General features: G+C 43.6%; 1 pseudogene; it reads left to right on the forward strand.

Annotated features, from left to right (window-relative positions):
• LOC123450500 overlaps positions 1 to 20260 on the forward strand; it is a 44359-nt pseudogene extending 24099 nt beyond the window's left edge.
• The last annotated feature ends 1023 nt before the right edge of the window (positions 20261 to 21283 follow it).

Consider the following 21283-nt stretch of genomic DNA (forward strand, 5'->3'; position numbering starts at 1 on the left):
TTGATATAAGTTTTGACACGATTTGGACACGAAGAATCACACAAAGGGTCATGGTTCCGAGAGGGACCATGGAGCCTTGTGTGATGACAAACCGTGAATTGATGCCTCATTCGGACTATTTTTCATCGTAGCAATGTACGAATACGACCTACATCCTATTTAGAAAAAAATGGCATTCTATTAGCATCTGATACATTAAGTTAGTTTCCATAAAATTAGTGGCCATAATTCAAAACTAAAACACATAAACAAGCGAATTGAAGCAAAAAGCACAAGAAAATAATATTTATATACTACTTGCTTCCGTATATATGCGACATGTAATAAATTTGAAGGAATTCCAAACATATTGAGTAACGATTTGGACACGAACATTGAGAATTCAAAAGATGAAATATGCTCCAAAGTACATGAAAGTATGCATGATTTCCCAACATGGGGACACATGTTGTGCTCAATGTAATGTCTTGTTCGAGATAATCTCTGATTGATGTGACCATCCTACAGTAGTGTAAGCTTTCATACATCCCAAGATAGCAACGGATAACCATTACCCGCATCCCCATGGGTAATTACTCTATTAGGGTCCGCGGAAGTGCGAGCTTGAATGACCATGGGAAGTTGGTGGGTCCAATACCTTACCAGACGACCACGGCAGTGATTGGGATGGGATAGCAATACCCCCCTTACCCATGAAGTACTTACATGTGGGCTATGAAATTAGTAGACCCCACATAATTTGCGCCCTCGTTCACCGAAATTTCCACACATTCCAACCATTTGGCCCAAAAATCCCTAAGAAATCCCAAACCTAATCACAACATATTGTGTACTACATTGAAGTACTATATATTTCTACTGAAACACTATCAAAGGTTGTTCTTAAATGCATGTGTGGGTTTCCCCATGGGGATAAAGAACCCGGTGGGGACGGGGATGGTATAGTTTTTATACTCGCGCATGGGTACGGAGACTGGGCTGGAGATGGGAGGGTGGTGATGGGACTCCAATACCCGCCTGAGTAATCTCCGTTGCCAGCTTCCGAGAGGAAACGTGGGTCCTTGCGTCACGACAGACCACCAAATGCACGAATACGACCGACATCCTAAAATTTGTAAATTTCGGCATTCTATAGGTATTTTTATACATTAAGTTAGTTTCTAGGAATTTAATGGAAATAGTTCATATCTCAAACACAAGAACATGCAAGATGAAGCAAAAAACTTCTAGGAAAATCATATTTACATACTACTTGCTTCTGTACATATGCAATAAATTTGAAGGATTTCTAAAATAATCTTGAGTAACGGTTTGCACACAAGCATTGAGAATCTAGATTACTAAATTCAAAAAACAATAAAAAAATCCTTTGAATTACATGAAAATATGGATGATCTCTCGACATGGGGCCAAGATGTCGTAGTTAAATTACTAGAATTGCTTCCGTAACACAAATGATACGCATGCATTGCATTTGGATAGAAAATGAAAAAATTTGGCGGGTCCCACATGATTTGCACCCCTTTCACATTTTGAGTTTTGAAAGCCAATTTTCACAGGTTATTAATCACACTGATGATGCATTGGGAATCGTAAGTGATCTTATGTCACATACGATTGTTGATCCAACAATCGTGTGCAATCGAGGCCAATGAATTCCGGCAAGCGGACCATCCATTGTAGTCTCCCCCTGTTTTTTCTGCTTGCGTCGATCAAGATTCTGGGTGCCTATAAATTATGCCCATCGAGAAGTCATCCCTGCTACATTCTCTCGTCTCTCTTCCCCACCCCTCGCACAAAACACTGCCATGGCGCGGCCGGTCTATGCACAAGTAGAGAAGAAGGCGCCACCCCGTGAGGACACGGCGCAACACAACAACAAGGAGGACCCCTTCGCACCCCCACACGAGGTCGTGCCAGACCCGCCAACTGAAGATTGGTTTTGTGGAATACAATACCTGAGACTCCGAGATCCAAGCAGGTGGCGTTCAATAAGGAGTGGGCTGAGAAGCACGACTGGAACCTGGCCGCATGTAATGCCCTTAGTGCTACATCACAAAAGGAAGAAATGGGGATTTGGCGGCGGGCACGGCGACGAGCAGAGGAGGTGTATGAATACAAACGATACCACACTATGAAAGTCGGAGGACTAGGCGCCTTACAATTGTGTGGGCATGGGCCAATAATCTCGAGCGTGCCACCGCCAAAGTGCTCCGGTGGGCGTCGAGTGAGATTGCGTGAATGGTCGTGCGCCTCCGTCAGCAAGAGGCTGATCGACACGTCAAGCGCTACGAGGCGGAGCGGGCGGTTAACTCCCTCCACGCTGGGAAGCTGCCGTGTATGAGGGAGCGACTAGCAAGAGGCTGTCGCTTCAATGCTCCCCGCCGAATGATGGGTTATTATTAGTTTAATTTTTATTCATTGTATGAATTATGTTAAGTACTATCATCACGTATATGTGATGATATATGTGTGTGTGTGTCTACTCCAATGAGCTACTAAACAATTAATATATATTATTAGTTTCAGATTTTTATTCGTTTTTATACTGATTTTTGGCTTTAGCTGTTAGCCTGTTACACATATTGAAATATAACATTAGAACATAAATCATTCACACATTGAAACGTGTCAATATTATGATTGGTGTCCATGGATTGGGATCGACATCAAAATGATTCACCAAAATAAAACACGTCCATGAGTACCACCCTAACCTACGTAAGCTCTTTGCTCTACCAGAACATGGTTAACCATTCGTCCATGCGGTTTACTGTGGGGACCCCGACTTACGAATCGAGATCACCGATTGATCATGCTCAGTGATCCCAGAGATCAATGCTCACTAAACACACAGAAACTGAATAATAAGAGTATTACATCCATACATACCGTTTGATACAATAAATGACCATTTCGGTCGAGTCTTACATGTATAGGGCCTTAAAGGCCAACACACCAAACTATACCATAGAGGAATTATTGGTTGAAAGCGTCAACCCATGCCATCAGCCTTAACCTATAAGCATTCTAACTAGGAAGCGTCCTAGCTCGCAAGAACGTCACCGAGTTACTCTTCACCATATCCTGTTCTCTCATACCTGGTCAATGAAATAACCAGGGGCAAGCCAATAAGTACTTTTGATTGTACTCGCAAACAGCCCATGATGTGAACAATGGAAGTGAAGGATAACAATAACATGCTTCTTTGGTGGAATTCATCTTGGTGGAATGATCATGAATATGCATCAAGTTAAAGAATTACTTTTGAAGAACAGGTTACAGATATCAATAAATCTGTCGAGGGTTGAACCATCCGGGTTCACTCTATATGCCAAGTCACCAAACTTGGTCATATCATTACTTCCATAATAACACATTATTCAACACAACTCACACACACTTGGTTTATGCGGAAACGACTGGACGTAGTTTAAGCAGGATTACCCAACTGTCCTTGACCGTGGACACGGCTATTCGTATAGTTTTACACTCTGCAGAGGTAGTATGCTGGACCCACGAGATCTGGGAAACTTCCATGTCATCCACGACTCGCGGTAATAACATACCCGAGGTGAGTCCCAGATCAATGCCTTTCCCCTGACGATACTAGACAAAGAGGTCCACTCGATTGGTACCCAGCCCACATGTTGTACGTCTTACGAGCACCGACTCTGGACAGTACTAACCATGCGGGGACCAACGGTGTGCCTGGAAGTCATAAAAATGGCATAGTCGTCCTACCTCGCACGACCCCATCAAGAGAGTGACCTCACATCACTCCCGCCACTAGTAATGTGGCTCTTTGCTAGTACCGACCAGATTAATTAACATAGCCCCGTTAAATAAGGGGTAACGTGGTCGTACTGGTTAGGTTGGGACGGTCGACACATCATAAATATAATACCATTTCCTTAACCATACTCACTCAAAATACCCGGTGCACCACTTCACCAAAAGTGGCCAGCTGACTCATCATCACCCTCGGGCATTAGTGGCACCCGACGGGGTTTTCATAAATCCTTGTTTAATATGAACAACATGTTCACACTTGTTTACTCTAGCATTACTTGTCAACATGATACTAGCATGATCGTCATAGGTAGGATCAAGCTCAATGCATATGCTCCGGAGGAGCCATTGATAACATCACATCAAATGATTTACCGGCACTTATGATCATATGCAACCGAAATACTTGCTATTTTTAACATGCAATATAACATATGCTTAGTAATGGTCAAAGGGCTGCTTGCCTTTGCTCACATAAGCCCTCGGGCTCTTCGAGGTCTCCTGCTCCAACTCCGGGTACTCCATTTATCCGTCAACTACAGTCGGAAACAACCACGTAATCCACACAACAGGTAGAAATAAAAGTGCTATAAAAATAGAAGTTATATTTTTCTTGGACCACTCTGGTCATAAGAAAAATACCTAAAGCTTGCCACAGGAGGTTTGGATCATCAGGGATTTCTGAATGGATGAGAAGAGAAATAGGGGAGCCCTAATGAAGCCCACATAAAACATTATGATAAAAATGAGTGGAGGCACCCATTTAATAAATAATAATTGTAGAAATATTTAGAAAGTTGTTTCACTGGATTTGGAGTTGAAATGAATATTCTATGAATTTTCTAATATGGAATAAATAGCAATAGTAAGCTATATATTTAATACAACAGAATAAAGCGCGATAAAAATGTTGACCAAGGCTTCTAAAATAGGGCATGATATTAGAAGACTCTAGAAATTTGAATCACTGCATTTGGAGTTCATTTGAATCCTACAAGATTTTTGAAAGTGAAGCTAGAAGCATTCCAAATCTGTATTTAAATATAAATACAATACTGAGATTGTTTGAAAAAATATGCCAAGCACATATTTGGATAGGTGTTGTTTTTAGAATCCTGCAGGAATTTGAATCATAAAAATTGGACACCAAATGAATATTCTATGGATTATTTAAGTTACTAAAAGAAAATAGAGGGCAAGGAACTACCCAACGGCCTCAGCCTCGCTCTGAGCGCAGCTTAGCGCAGCGGTGCATTGGGCTAGTCCAGATGCACGAATTCAGGGGTGCCGCATCATTGGCGCACTAAAGGAAGGCGTTTCCGCCTTGGAGTGGTGCAAAATGGCGGAGGCACCTCCACGGACTTTGGGCCCGGACGGTTGGGAGGCTGACACTGGGGCCCCGTCTGTCGGGTCTATCATCTACCTCCCGTCGGAGCAAGAAACAGGGGAGGAGCGCCCGTCGCCGGTGGCCTGCACTGCCGGCCACCATTCCCAACAGTCCGGTCGCAAGAGGGCATCAGGGTCGGGAGTTGCGCCCAGCTGGGTGGCCCCTATTAGCCGGAGAAGGCCAGAGCGGCGCCGGCTCCTACGGCAGTGAAGTGGCTGCAGCCTCATCTGGACTCGATTCCTTGGCGCCAGGAGAAGGGCCAGAGGAAGGGGAACGGGCCTGCGCCGGCCAGGAGCGCCCGTAGGAGAGGCTAGGAGCGAGGGGAGTCTCGGCCCTGTCCGAATTTTGGAACGGACACCGCCAACGAGCTTCGGCCATGGGAGCGGAAACAGAGCTTGGGAGCAGCCTTGGGTTGGTCTTGGGCAGTTGTGGAAGAAGGGGGAGTAGGTGGGAGGCAGTAGGGGATCGAGGGTGCCCTAAATGAAGGGGGCGACCGAAGGGTGAGCTCGGGAGCTCCCAGAGCTCCGAGAACACGGGGAAGACACGCGCCTCTGGGGAACCTTGGCTGCTTCTAGGTGTCGGGAAGAGCTTAGACCAGTCAAAATAAACCCCCTGGTGCTCAGAGACATGATGCAATGGCCTAAAACACGCTGCAGCAAGAGGATAAGAGGTAGAGCACCGATATTGCAGGCTGACAGCATGGTCATGGCCACTCGTGTCTACTAGGCTGCTAAGACCAGTCAAACATGTCTAACACGTAGGGCACGACTACAGCAAGGGGACTCTAGAGTTTGGCAACTAGCAGAGGTGGTTTGAATAGGTTTTGACTGGTGTTAAGTTCGCAGCAGCAAACTTAGGGCTACTAATGAGGGCACTCACAGGAGAGATAATGGGAAGGGACATGTCTAGCAACCTAAAGCATGGAAGGACTACATTTTTGCAAAGTTTCAGCTCAAGAAAGGAAGTGTAGCTAGCACTTGTTGTGAAAAGCTATATTTCAGCCACAATTCCACTTGAGGATGTGCTGCTCATTTTCTGCACATGAGCATGCCATCTCTTGGCTTTAAGCAATGCTCTGGGTTGCTAGGGTCCCTCTAGCAAAAGGTGGGGTTTTTGGCTTAATCATAAGTGGGGCAAGAGGGGTGAAAATAGTGATTCCAAGGGTAAAATGAGAGATGTTTACATAGTGCCTCACTCCAATAATTGACCAGGGGCCATGGAAATATTACTGGAGGTAAAATGTAACTAAATGAAGCTGTGGTAGAAAGTTGAGCTCAAGGGTTAAAGTGGAAGGGGCCAAAGTAGCCATTAAAGTGATGCACACAAGGTGTTTGATGAGTGGCAGAGCAACCAGATGAACTTCAATGGTTTTGGAACTTGACAGGATCAAATAATAGATGGAAATAAGCTTGGACAATAAATTTGGGATTTGGGGGATAAGGTTTCCAATGTAGACTTAGAAAACCCATGAAATGAGCAGAAATGGCTTTCTTCTTACAAAACTATTCAAATCAATTCCCACAAATCCAATAATTGGTGTGGGTGCATTATTTGAGCATTAAGGCATGCACAAAAAGTTTAGGGTCAATTGGAGAAACTTTATAATGTAAAGTTTCCCAAAGTCAGAATTCAACAGAGAGGGTTTTGAGGGGCTTGGGACAAGTTCTTTTATTCTCCTTGATGCACCACTTGGAGTGGATGCATTATTGGAGTATTAGAACATGTCCACCAAATTTGAGCACAATTGGAGACACTTTAAAATGTAGAGTTGCTCAAATTTGAATCTAGACAAATAGGGTTTTAGAATAATTAGGGGAGTCAAATCAACTTGGATTGAGATGAAACTTGGCAAGATCATCTAACATATCATAGGTGACATGTTGGAATTTGACTAGAATTTATTGAGAATATTTCTAATAGAAATATTCCAAAAGATTGAAATAGGCAGGAAAGGTTCTGGAGGGGTTTGCCCAATATTTTGAACATGACCATGTGTTGAAACTCATATATATGGAATAAATATATCCATTGAGTTTCCCTAAATTTTCTTAAATATTTTGGAAGCAATAAAAAAACTTTCCTTCATAAGAGACCATTTTTGGCCTCACAGAAAGGCATTTAAATAAAATAATAAAATAACTTTAAAATGATAATATTGTGGTTTTGGAAGACATTTTGATAATACGTTTTAAATAAAATAATTGGTGCGAAATAAATTCCCTAATTGGAGGACTCGTAATACAAATCTCATCTGAGGGGTTTGAAAGTTTAATTCAAAGAAATGCTTTTTGGTGGAAATAATATTTGGCAAAAATAGATACTCGTCCTAAACACATGGCATGATCATTAGGCAGGAGAACATGGGCTAAGGAGGTGAGTTGGGAAATTGCAAGAATTATTGGGGAGCAACCACATGCATACAAGCAAGCAGGCAAACAATAGTCACTTCAATCACCACAAGCATTCACCAACAAAATAAAAAATTATTGGTCCTGATTTTTGAAATAAGTTAAATAGTTAGGAAAGCTAAACACAGGGTGTTACATTTACACGCTCACCGTACAACTCTGGAACGATCTCGAGCTCCAAGCTGGCTATTTCTTTAGAGATTACCATCTCAAGGATGCGACTGCGATTTTCTTCTACTACTTCCTACTGGACACCTCGGCCAAGGGGACGCTCGAGCCAACCAACCAGTCCGTTGGCATCGAGGAAGTCGTGGACAAGGCGAACTGTGTGTCCCATGTGTTAGTGTCCTAAGAAATGGGGTCCTTAGTCCCCCTGACTTAGGCACGCGCAACCGTGGCCCCACTCTTGCAACTTCTTTCCGGGCTCCCCCCGAGCATAGAGGAAACCCAATACCAAGATCGAGGCTGGGCGCCAAGACTCCCGCCGCCCTACACAGACATCCATTCAAGGCGCTCGGCAAGATCTCAGCTCACCAAGATGCCGCTCCACCTCACTAGGGGCTGATTGTCTACATCAGCCAAGGTGTCGAGCAGGCAGGTGGGCAGGCAAAGTTGGTTGGGACACATGGTCGTGGCAGATGGTGCTTCCCAGCCCCGATGACACCCACCCCGCAGCGTCGCAACAGAATAAGACGTAGTTGGAGGAATGACACACAGAGAGAGAGGCAATCCTCGCAGAGAGACGTTGTCCGCGCGCCACCTCACGGCTCATTCTATGTGCGTGTCCTAGTCCGTCAGAGTTAGGTATTTCGCACTACCTATTCTCACAAGCATTCCCGTCACTTCAGTGTGCAATATACATCTAGTAAAAAGACCACTTTGGGCACTTTGGTAACCCCTTTACCCTATAAAAGGAGGTCCATGGCCACCGGACGAAGGGTCGACACCCTTTATAATCGCACGCGTAGGTGATCCCCTTAAGCATCCCCGCCGGGCAGCTGTGCTCCTGTACTCAACCCACCTAATCAACTACCACCAAAAACAGGACATAGGATTTTATGCTCCCGAGCGGCCCCAACCTGTATAAACACTCGCATGTGATTTGGCTGATTGATGCTCTTTGCGTGTCGAAGCCCCCTGCAGAACTGTAAAGGGGCCTCCAAGATCCCATAGATCATCGTTGGAGCCCTCCCCGACATCTTTGGCATGCCAGGTGGGGATCTTCTATGAACTTATCTTCACCAGCATTTCCTCCTGCCTTTATCGACACCCATGACACCAAAGAGAACCAAAGGCAGCACGGCGGCCACCCCTTCAACGTCCAAGCTACCCACATCAGCTGCACCGGGGGACGAGGGCGAGGGTGTTCATCATGCACATCGCACTGGTGAATGCAGCCACAACTCTGCGTGGAGCTCCGTGAGCCATGACCCATACTCCGCCATCGTTCTAGCACAAAGCGCTACGGCGGCGGCCGGGGGCGACTCGACGACCGCACTGATAGCTGCACCAGTGGTAGCAGCTACATGACTTCCCCCGAGCCCCTCACTAGACAACCGCGACCGTCGGTCGCGGGAAAGCGATCCGGGGCATGGTGCAGGTATGACCCCTATAGAAGGAGTACAAGACCACGCTCAGCCACCTCCCCTGGTGAGGACCACAAGTGGGCGATAGCACGGAAGAGGGCTCCTTCTGGCAGTGCGACGAGTAAGAGCACTACCTACACCTCGGCCCATCCGTTCCCTAATACCGCAGGAGAAGCTTTGGCGCAGGCTTAAGAGCTGCTGAACTTTCCGCCTGCGCGTGAGATGATGAAGGAGTGGAGGGTGACCATCCAGAGCTTATTAAGCTTCGCCAACAAAGACAAGCCATATGTGATGGGCCCCTCGAACATGCGGTGTGTGGCTCCTATGGGGCCCACTATCAGTCTCGACGTCACCGGAGCACACACGGTACAATCACCCCCATGACAGCAACATGTTACTCGCTAGACGACGTGCAAGACAAAGTGTCTCAAGCTTCAACGTACGCCAAATATTGATAGACCAACACAAGGATAAAGCACGTAGAACAATCGAGAGGCGGTGCTACTTCTTGAGCTTGTGTTGGTCTTCCCTTGAAGAGGAAAGGGTGATGCAACAAAGTAGATAAGTATTTCCCTCACTTTGTTGAGAACGAAGGTATCAATCTAGTAGGAGGAACAAGCAAGGCCCCAATCATAGTACCTACACAAATAATCAAACACCTTGCACCCAACGCTAAAAATGGGTTGTCAATCCCTTCAGAGTTATTTGCAATGATGAGATATAATAGAGATAGATATAAAAGATTGCACAAACAGAAGTAAATAAATTACAATAAGATATTTTTGGTATTTTTGGTTTATAGATCCGAAAATATAATATGGAAAATAAACCCGGGGGCCATATGTTTCACTAGAGGCTTCTCTCATAAAGGAAAATAATATGGTGGGTGAACAAATTACTATCGAGCAATCGATAGAAAAGAGAATAATTATGAAGATATCCAAGGCAATGATTATGCATATAGGCATCACGTTTGTGTCAAATAGACTCAAACGATTCTGCATCTACTACTATTACTCCACACATTGACCGACTCCTGCCTGCATCTAGAGTATTAAGTTCATGAAGAACAGAGTAACGCATTAAGTAAGATGACATGATGTAGAGGGATAAAGTGAAGCAATATGATGTAATCCCCATCTTTTTATCCTCGATGGAAAAAATACAATACGTGCCTTGCTACCTGATACGTCCCAAACGTATCTATAATTTCTGCTTGCTCCATGATCTTTTGGGTGACATTTTTATATGTTTTGCTACACTTTTATATCTTATTAGACATATTTGGACTAACCTACTAACTCAGTGCACCCAGTGCCAATTTCTGTGTGCTGATTTTGCACGGGCTTTTACCCAAATTTCCAGAGCCCTAAAAATCCCGAGAAAAATATATAAAAATTAGCATAACGGAAGCTTCCAGATCATCGAAGATGGGTCAGAGGGGAGCCAGGGGCTGCCCAGGCAGCCACCCTACGCGGCCTGGCCCCTAGCCGCGCCCACAAGCCGCCTGGGTGGGCCCCACCTCATCTGACGCCCTCTTTTCTCCTATATTTACCCCTCCGATCGGAAACCCTTCCATCATATCCAGAATAGTGAATTTCTCAATCGTTCCGCCGCTGGAGCACTTCCGAGATCGGGAGTTTCAGGAGACCTCTTCCCGGTACCCTGTCGGAGGGAGGATTGACCTCTGGGACCTTGTCGACCACCATGGACGCTTCCTGGACGTGTCGTGATTAGTCCTCCTTGGACCATGAGTCCATGAGCAGTAGCTATTTGATGTCTTCTCTCCAATCTTGTGCTTCCCTGATTAGCCCTTGTGAGCTGCCCTACATGATCAAGGCACCTATGTAATTTGCATGCTATTTCTATGCTTGGTTTGTTGGGATCCGATGGATTATGAGATTATGTTCACATTGTTATGAGTTATATATTTGATTATCCTTTTATATTATGTTCTTTATTGATTCATCCATGTTCTCCGTTGCTCTTTGTTCATTTGGCTAAGTAGTAGATTGTAACTCCAAGAGGGAGCATTATGCATGATTGTGCGTTCATGCCCCCTAATGTGTAGCTTGAGTGACAGAAACATGAGACTAGGGGATGTGCTATTGCCACCAGGGAGAAAACAACGGTGCTTATGACCACGGTTGCAAGGGCTGTTTACCTTACGCATAGATCGTTAATGTAGTTGTCCGTTGCTTTGAAGTTTACACTTTGGGTTGGGCTCGCAACTTAATACCAGCGAGATGTTCTGGATAGATATCTCAAGGTGGGTGATTAGTAGGTAGATGCTGATGAATAAACGGTCTACTTGTCTTAGTGTACTTCCCATTACTATTGAGCCTCTAACTTTCAAGTAGCATAATTAGCATGTGGTATGTTTATAATTCTGTCAATTTCCCAACTCTAATTTGTTTACCCATGCATAGTTGTTTATCGTCTTTTGTGAGAGAGACATCACTAGTGAACATCATGTGACTCAGATCCATATCACCACCATTTCTTACACCTTCATTATTTATTGCTTTCATTTACTTTTCCATTGCAATCATTATCACTATTCCCGCTTGTGTTTTCATGCTTTGCAAACTACAAGGACAGAGATATTGACAACCTCTCTCTACTCGTTGGGAGCAAAGTTATTTGTTGTGTGTGCAGGTCCTCGTATTCTGCTAGCTCCAAGGCAGCGGACACGTACTTACTGATCCTCGGAGTCCTCCTGGTTCGATAAACCTTACAGTCTCCGTGTAAGGTAAACTAATTGTTCAAGAATTTTCTCGATTAACTAGTTAACTTGTGAGTTAATCGCTACTCTTAGGGTGACCGAATCGAATAACACCTATTTATCGTGTTAACTTGCCATGCCGATTAGTTGGCTAGTTAGACCGCTTAATTAGTTGTCATACTAGTTAATCAGTTCGTGGACCGATTAATCACTACTGGCCCATTAAGTGGTGGACAAACGAATCCCAAAATTTTAGCACATAACCCCTGCCAACACCTCTTGCTACTAAATACCTAGGGTATGCCCGTCCTGCTGCTTCCTCATGCTCCTTTTTATCACCTCCTCCTAACCTGGCTGGTGGCAAGTCGTGTCCTCACTAGTGTCAGTCACTACACTACACCTCCAAGATCTAGTTGCTCCGCCATTTTGGTCGCCTGCCTGGACCCCAGCCCCCTTGGCCACTCCCCATCCTCTCCCAGGGGATGCTCCCCAATATCTTCCTTAATGGCGTCACCAGTAGGCAAGGCACTACCATCTTCCCCCTATCTTAAAGGAGAATCCACATTCATATATTACTAGATTATGAATTACAATTTTGTATATCGGTGGATGGAATTGTTGGGTTTGGTTGTTATGTCTAGTATATCGTGTGATGTATGTTAGCAAGTATATGGATAAGTTTAAATGTTTAATTAATAATTTTGAATTTTGAGATTTTATATATTTGGATGTAAAACGATAATTAATTTTACCTCTTGTCTATTTTTTATATGCCTACAATAGAATATTTTGGTATATTACATAGCTAGGTGCGTGGAATTATTGTATAATACATTAGAAATCGAGATATTCGTTGGCAAGTTTCTATTTAATCTACCGACTAATGGTCGATCGATTAATCTAGTTAATAGGCCGATTGACTAGTTAATCTCTACTCATAAGCCGATCGAGTAGTTACCGGTTACCAATTTCTTAAACATTCGGTAAACTTGCTGCTAACTACATCCCCACCTTCCACTTGGGGTAACCAACGAGGGGCGAGAAGTATATCCATCAACTCGTCATCACTACCCCTACTATGTCACTGGGTGAGGATACTGGAGGATTGAACCCAAAACTAAGCACTTCTCCCATTGCAAGAATTACCAATCTAGTTGGCCAAACCAGACCAATAACTCGAAGAGACTTACTAAGATATGAAATCATGCAAATAAGAATTCAGAAGAGATTCAGATGATATTCATAGATAATCAAAACATAAACTCACAATTCATCTGATCTCGACGAATACACTGCAAAATAGTATTACATCGGATAGATCTCCACGAAGATCATGAAGAACATGGTATTGGAGATCAAAGAGAGAGAAGAAACCATATAGCTACTAGCAATGGATACATAGGTCTGTGGTGAACTACTCACGCATCATCGGAGGGGCAATGCAGTTAATGTAGATGCCCTGCATGATCAATTCCCTCTCCGACATATTACTGAAAAAGGCTCCCAGATTGGATCTCACGGGAACAGAGGCTCCCGGCGGCGGAAAAGTATTTTCGTGGATATTTTTTGCAATGGGGGAATATTTGGGAATTTATCGGCCGAAGAATAGGGTTAGGAGACCTGCAGGGACCCACAAGCCAGGGGCGCGCCCCCCTAGGGCACGCCCTGCAGGCTTGTGGCCTCCAAGTAGGTGCCCTACCCCCTACTCCAAGTCTTCTGGGTTTCGTTTGGACTCCATTTAATATTCCTTATCTGCAATACTCAAAAACATGAAAAAAAAAATCTCGCACTAGGCTCTAGATTAATAGGTTAGTCCCAAAAATAATACAAAACAACATATTATTGCATATAAGCCATCCAAAACAGATAATATAATAGCTTGGAACAATAAAAAAAATTATAGATACGTTGGAGACGAATCAAGCATCCCCAAGCTTAATTCCTGCTCGTCCACGAGTAGGTAAATGATAAAAAAAAATGTGGAATGCTACCTAACATATTTATCCATATAATATTATCTATTGTGGCATGAATATTCAGATCCATAACATTCAAAACAAAAGTCTAAAATTGACATAAAAACAATAATATTTCAAGCATACTAATAAGGCAATTGCTTCATTTTGAAATAACATGGTCTTAGAAAGTTAGCCCTACAAAATCATATGGTATGGCTATGCTCCATCTTCACCACACAAAGTATCTAAATCATGCACAACCCTGATAAAAATAAAGCAATTGTTTCACACTTTTTATGTTCTCAAACCTTTTCAACTCTCATGCAATACATGAGCGTTGGCCATGGACATAGCACTGTAGGTGGAATAGAGTATGGTGGAGGTTGCAAAAAAAAGGAGAAGATAGTCTCACATCAACTAGGCATATCAACGGGCTATGGAGATGCCCATCAATAGATATCAATGTGAGTGAGTAGGGATTGCCATGCAACAAATGCACTAGAGCTATAAGTGTATGAAAGCTCAAAAACAAAACTAAGTGGTTGCGCAAAATATGTAATTCCACTAGTTATATGAAAGTGACGAAATAGCAGACTCTCTATTAAGAACATGGTGCTACTTCGAAGCACAAGTGTGGAAAAAGATAGTAGCACTGTCCCTTATGTCTTTCTCTCATCTTTTTTTCTTTTTTTGGTGGGCTTATTTGGCCTATTTTATTTTTTTATGAGCTTCGCTCGCCTCTTTTATTTTTTGTGAAGTCCAGAGACTAATCCCAACTTGTGACGGAATCATAGCTTCCATCATCCTTTTCTCACATGGGACAATGCTCTAATAATGCAAATCATCACATTTTTATTTAATTACAACTCAAAGATTACGACTCGATATCTAGAACAAAATATGACTCTATAAGCAATATGGAAGTGATGATGCGAGTAATAAAAAAACGGGACAGTGGTGTTGCATGGCAATATATCACGGAATGGCTATGAAAATGCCATAATAGGTAGATATGGTGGTTGTTTTTAGGAAAATATATGGTGGCTATTTTGAGGAAGGTGGGTTTAATGTACCGGCAAAAGTTGCCCGTACTAGAGACGCTAGCAAAGGTGGAAGGGTGAGAGTACGTATAATCCATGAACTCAACATTAGTCATAAAGAAATCACATACTTATTGCAAAAGCATATTAGTTATCGAAGCAAAGTATTAGACGCATGCTCCTAGGGGATGGGTTGGTAGGCGTTAACCATCTCGCAATCCCGACCTCCACACAAAGGTTGACAATCATTAAACAAATCATGCTCCAACTTCATCACATAACGGTTCACCATACGTGCATGCTACCGGAATCACAAACATTAACACAAGTATTTCTTCCAATTCACAATTAATTTCTAGCATGACTCTCATATTACCATCTTCATTTCTCAAAACTACATGCAAGGAATCAAACTTCTCATCATATTAAATGCACTTAATATGAAAGTTTTTATTATATCCCTCTTGGATGCCCATCATATTATGACTAAATTCATAACCTAAACCAATTACCATGCTGTTTAAAGAACTCTCAAAATAATAAAAGTGAGGTACGAGAGGTCAATAATTTCTTTAAAACACAACACTGATGTGCTAAAAAAGATATAAGTGAAGCACTAGAGCAACAATGCCTAGCTCAAAAGATATAAGTGAAGCACAAATAGTATTCTAATAAATTAACGATTCAGCGTGTCTCTCTCAAAATATGTATGCAGCAAGGATGATTGTGTCAAACGAAAAAGTAAATACTCATATCATACAAGATGCTCCAAGCTAAACACATAGCATGTGGTAAATAAAAATATAGCCTCAAGTAAATTTATCGATGGATTGAAGACGAAAGAGGGGATGGCTTTAGGGGCAACCCCAAGATTAGGCTCTTTGGTATCCTTGAATATGTCTTGGGGTGCCTTGGGCATCCCCAATCTTAGGCTCTTTCCACTCCTTATTCCATATTCCATCAAATCTTTAGATAAAACTTGAAAACTTCACAACACAAAACTCAACAGAGAAATCTTGAGATCCGGTAGTATAAGAAAAATAAATCACCACTTTAGGTACTGTTGTGAACTCATTCTTTATTTGTATTGATGTAATATTTACTGTATTCCAACTTATCCATGGTTCATACCCCCCGATACAACCCATAGATTCATCAAAATAAGCAAACAACACAAAGAAAACAGAAACTGTTAAAAACAGAACAGTCTGCACTACTAGGAAAAGGGCTATAGATGATATAGACACTTATGGCGCACTAAACAAGAAGTGCACCACTACTATATAGCAGTGGCACACCATGTGCAGTTGTGCCATTAGTGTGACAGACACTAATGGTGCACCACACACTCGGTGCGCCACTACTATATTTTTTTGCAAAAGTACTAACGGCGCACCGGGGCAGAGTGCGCCATTACTAGTTTAACTAGTAATGGCGCACCACTCGCCCAGTACGCCACTACTATTTTTTTTTGCAAAACTACTAATGGTGCATCACCAGCTGGTGCGCCATTGCTATACAAAAAAAATATTACTAATGGCGCAGCCCCTGGGGATGCGCCATTGCTATCACCCCAGCTAAAATCCCCACGCCAGTCCCCGTGCTGCCCATGTGCCCGTATCGACCAAGTCGAGCTCGCTCTCCCCCGTATCCCTCCCCTTCTCCTGCTCTCCCTCCCAGCGGAGACCGCCTCGTCGGAGGCGAGCTTCGTCAGATGCGCTCCTCGACGGCGTTGAGGTCTCCAGAGGTCTCCAGAGCCCCACCGCCCCGCCGCCCCGCCGCAGGTATGCATGCTGCCCCATCTCATCCCCCCGCGAGGGCTCGCCGCCTCCCTTCCTCCCTCCCTTCTCTGATGTGCCTGTGCGCTTGTACCGCCGGATCGGGACGGACGGGCGGACCCGCGGCTACTGGCGCTCGCGCGTTGCTAGCTCGGTCCGGCCCGCAGGCCCGCGGCCTAGATCTGCGGAATCCGGGGAGTGATCCGTCAGGATCCGTCGCACCAACCAGATTCCGCGTGCCCCACGGCTTCCGGGAGCTGGGCTCGCTGCTTAAGGGAGAAACAGCAACGGCGATGAGCCAAGGTGCCCGACCTCACCATGGCGTACGACGCCGGCCTCACCTCGTCCGGCTCCGGGGCGGCCACCATGCCGACGACGACGCCGAGAAAGGGGTCGGGGTCCGTGTGGTGCGTGGAGAGCGCGGGGGCGACGGAGGCGCAACTGAAGACAGACATGGACTACCCGTGCTCGCAGGTGGGCGTGGACTGCGGCACCATCCAGCCCGAGGGCGCGTGCTTCGAGCCCAACACGGTGCGCGCCCACGCCGGCTATGCCATGAACCAGCTCTACGAGGCCGCTGGCAGCCACCCGTGGAACTGCGACTTTCGGCAGTACGCCACCCTCACCTCCACCAACCCCAGTAAGCCTCCAATCCTTCCTTGGCACCATCCATCGCCATTGCTCGCCGTACCATGCATCATGGACACGGCAACAGAGCTTGTTCTTTGCGCTGCCAGTGCCCGAACAGGTGCCAGCATTTGGCACTGCGCTGCGCACATGTCCATTGGTCCTTGATCGCCATTCACTCATTCTCCATTGCATCGGCCCACTGACAATTAGTACTGGATGGAGTACTACATCATTGTACCTCATTAACCATCCTCTGCGTTTTTACCGCCCTGTCGAATGAATCACACAAAGAGGCTACATACTAACCATGGTTGCGTTGGTTTCTGAAGGCTACGGGTTATGTGTCTTCACCGGAGGCCAATGATGCATGCAACTAAAAAATTTCTTCCGGACGTGATGGTGCGGTGAACGCCATGATTGGATCGAACCATCATCGAGTGAAGCCACGAAATAGTGGGCGGTGGTTGTGTGTGGGATGCATTCCTCCCCCTTGTAAAGCCACGAAACAGTGCGCGACTAAATTTGCATCTATTGTGCAGGACTTGTTTTTTCTCCCCCTTGTACACGCCGATAACAAGTTTCTTGACGCAGCCACTACTTGAAACCCTTTTGCATTGTGAAGTTTAACTTCATCAGCTCCAGTTTCTTTGGGTAGCACAATATAGATGTTTTTTTGAATAATAAGTAGGTTCTCCAATCTGAATTATATGTATCCTCTACTGTAGGGAGACTTGTCTACTCTAGTGAAATCTTTGAGATCAAGGTGCATAGAATTGATCACTGAAATTGAGGCTCCTTTAGATTTTGAAGACGAGATGCCTTCATTGGACCCTATGATGCTGCTCATCAAAATTAACAGCATGACGCAAGAGGTTCAAGATGCTCTTGATACTACAAAGTATGATAAGTTGTTGTTGTCTGGTCTACAGGTACTTTATTCTATGCATTATACTGAATTGTTAAAGGAAAACTAATTAAGAATGAAAATGCACTTACAATTTTGCACATATAGCAATTATTGGCCACCCAAATGTTGGAAAGTCAAGCCTCCTGAATGCCTGGAGTAAGGTATAATCATGGATATCTCTCTATCATTATTTCTGTTGAATATTGGTCCAGCATATCTTTGTTAGTGTTCTATTTCTTTATTACCATGCTTATTAATCTTTGTTGTTTTCTCTTTTTATATGTGAAGTTACATGAGCTATATCTTATTGTTATGGGTTCAAGGCTACTTAAGGCATGGGGTCATTAACCAGCACACAAGGCAGCATGACGACAACTCTCTTAAAAATAGATTAGTTAGGATTGCATCCCGAAGATATATAATTGATCAACTGTATCAAAATGTAAGATGTTTTTTGACATCGAGATTAATTAAGCAAGAAAACATGAGGGATACCATCCACTTTTAATACTCCCGTCCAAAGCACGGGCCCATCTTTCTCTCCGCAAACCTAGACCCGTAGAACTTTTATGATACTACCATTCTGCTGTGACTTCAAATGAAGTGTACCAAAACTCCGGTAGATGCCTAGTGCAATGTGATTTAAGAGGATTTCGCTCAACATACTCGATCCTGCTTCTCCGTTGTGTGTCATGCCCTAAGTTTATACATCGAACGATATCGCAGTATAATCTTCTTATATGAATACTGATTGTAATCTATAATTCTACATACTTCATATGAATCACATACCCAATTGGATAGTTTGATTTATTTGGTGTTGCATCCATAATAGTTGATACTGGAGCTTAAATGCTTAGCTTGCAGAGTGAAAGAGCTATTTTACCGAAATAGCTGGAACTACAAGGGACATAGTTGAAGCAAATGTCTCGATTTTTTGGAATCCCCGTTACCCTTCTCGAAACGGCTGTCATAAGTGAAACTGGTGACATTGTGGAAAAAATTGGTGAGTATTATTATTCTCATAAATATATAGTACCTCACGTTGGGCGGTATAAAACTATTAAAGCAAGATGATAAAGATGTGATTCTCGAAGTGTGAACTGACGTTGGGCGGTATAGCCCATCAGGGACAGGATCATATTTCCCAACATATATTTAATTTTGTATATTGAATAATGGTGATGGTGTTGTTAGTCTTGACGCTTATCTTCTGTTTTGCTCTAAACCAGGTGTAGAACGATCAGAGACTACTGCACTAGGAGCTGATATGGTTATTATGACAATAAGCATAGTTGATGGGTGGACTGAAGATGACACTAAACTTATCAAACGTTGCATGATTGATAAGGTACCATCAGTTTCATTTTCTCAACAATTTTGTTGATGATGTCTGGTTGCCTGGTTGTTGGTTTGCATGCCTTCTGTTTGAAGTCCTCTCTGTCCCTTCTCGTCGTATGTAAATAAATTAGAGAGTGACTATTCATCTTTTTGTCTCTTTATTATGACCAGGAATGCTCAGGTTCTGCACTGCCAATGGTTCTGGTTATCAACAAGGTAGATTGCACACCATTTTTTCCAGGAGAAGAGTTTGAGAAATTCAGCGGAATTTTCAGAAAACATGTGCACACATGTGCAGTCACTGGTAAAGGCATTTATGAGCTAGAGAGCGCTGTAATAGAGGTCAGAGGTCTTGAGTCCGTGCCTTCCGGGGGACGACGGTGGACTGTAAACGAGGTAAACATCTCTGTATGCCATCAGTAGAACCCCTAGTAGTTCTTCTCTTAGAATTGTTGCTTCAGTTGTTGCATGAAAGATTGTTGACTTCTTATCCAATTACATTGTGTTGTCCAGAGACAACTGGAACAGCTCATGAGGACCCAGGAAGCTTTCACGGGACTAGAGTCATCGATCAATGAGCAGTTGTCCTTGGATTTTTGGACTACTGACTTGAGGGACGCTGCATTGGCTCTGGCAACAATCAGTGGAGAGCAAATATCTGAAGAAGTTTTGAGCAACATATTCAGCAAATTTTGCATTGGAAAATGATGTCTTTCGTAATCATGCTGGTCCTCGGTTATTTCCGACACTTTTGACCATTGAGCATCATATGAAGTGGCATAGAACGATCTGAACAAGCCTGGTAGGTATCCAAAGAACAAGCAATGAAATTGAACCCATTTTCTAGAAGGGGTCAAAGATCTATAGGCTTGGATTACTATTGTCACTGCCCTATAGATTTGGGTTGTATCGTTGTGTATTATATTTGCTATGGAGCTATGCATGTATGGATGCTATGGAACTATATGTATATATGGATGCTATGGAATTTTGGATGTATGGATGCTATGGAATTTTGATATATGGATCATGAAATTTGTTATGCAACTTTGCATATATGTTATGTGTTGTGGATCAGTAAAACTATTGGGCACATACTATGTATTATATGTTTGATATATATGTGATGTGCGGTTGAATTTGTGGTTTTGAAACAAAACATATATATGCCAGAATACCAGATACTAATGGAGCACCATGGGCTATACTAATGGCGCACTGCCTGGTGCGCCATTAGTATATATGCCCTGGGAGGCATACTAATGGAGCACCATGGGCTATACTAATGGCGCACTACCTGGTGCGCCATTAATATACCAGAGACTAATGGCGCATCATCAGCTATACTAATGGCGCACTGCCTGGTGCGCCATTAGTATACTAGATACTAACGGCGCACCATGAGCTATACTATTGGCGCACTGCCTGGTGCGCCATTAGTATACCAGATACTAATGGCGCACCTGTGGTGCACCATTAGTAAAAAATTCTAATGGCGTGATGCTAGCGGCGCACTTCTAGTGTGCCATTAGTAGCCAAAACAGGTGGGCCACTAGCAGGCCTTTTCCTATTAGTGCTGTAGCAATCTGTTTACTTTGAATACTTATGTAACTCCAAAAAATTTGAAAACTTACTACAATCTGGGCAATTTGACAATAAATCTTGTGTAAAAAATTCAGATCAAAAGCACATTGCAGTGCATTTACAAAATTCCTGGACAAAGAGCGAAAG

This window comes from Hordeum vulgare, chromosome 4H (assembly GCF_904849725.1).
Source record: "Hordeum vulgare subsp. vulgare chromosome 4H, MorexV3_pseudomolecules_assembly, whole genome shotgun sequence".
Classification (NCBI taxonomy): Eukaryota; Viridiplantae; Streptophyta; class Magnoliopsida; order Poales; family Poaceae; genus Hordeum; species Hordeum vulgare.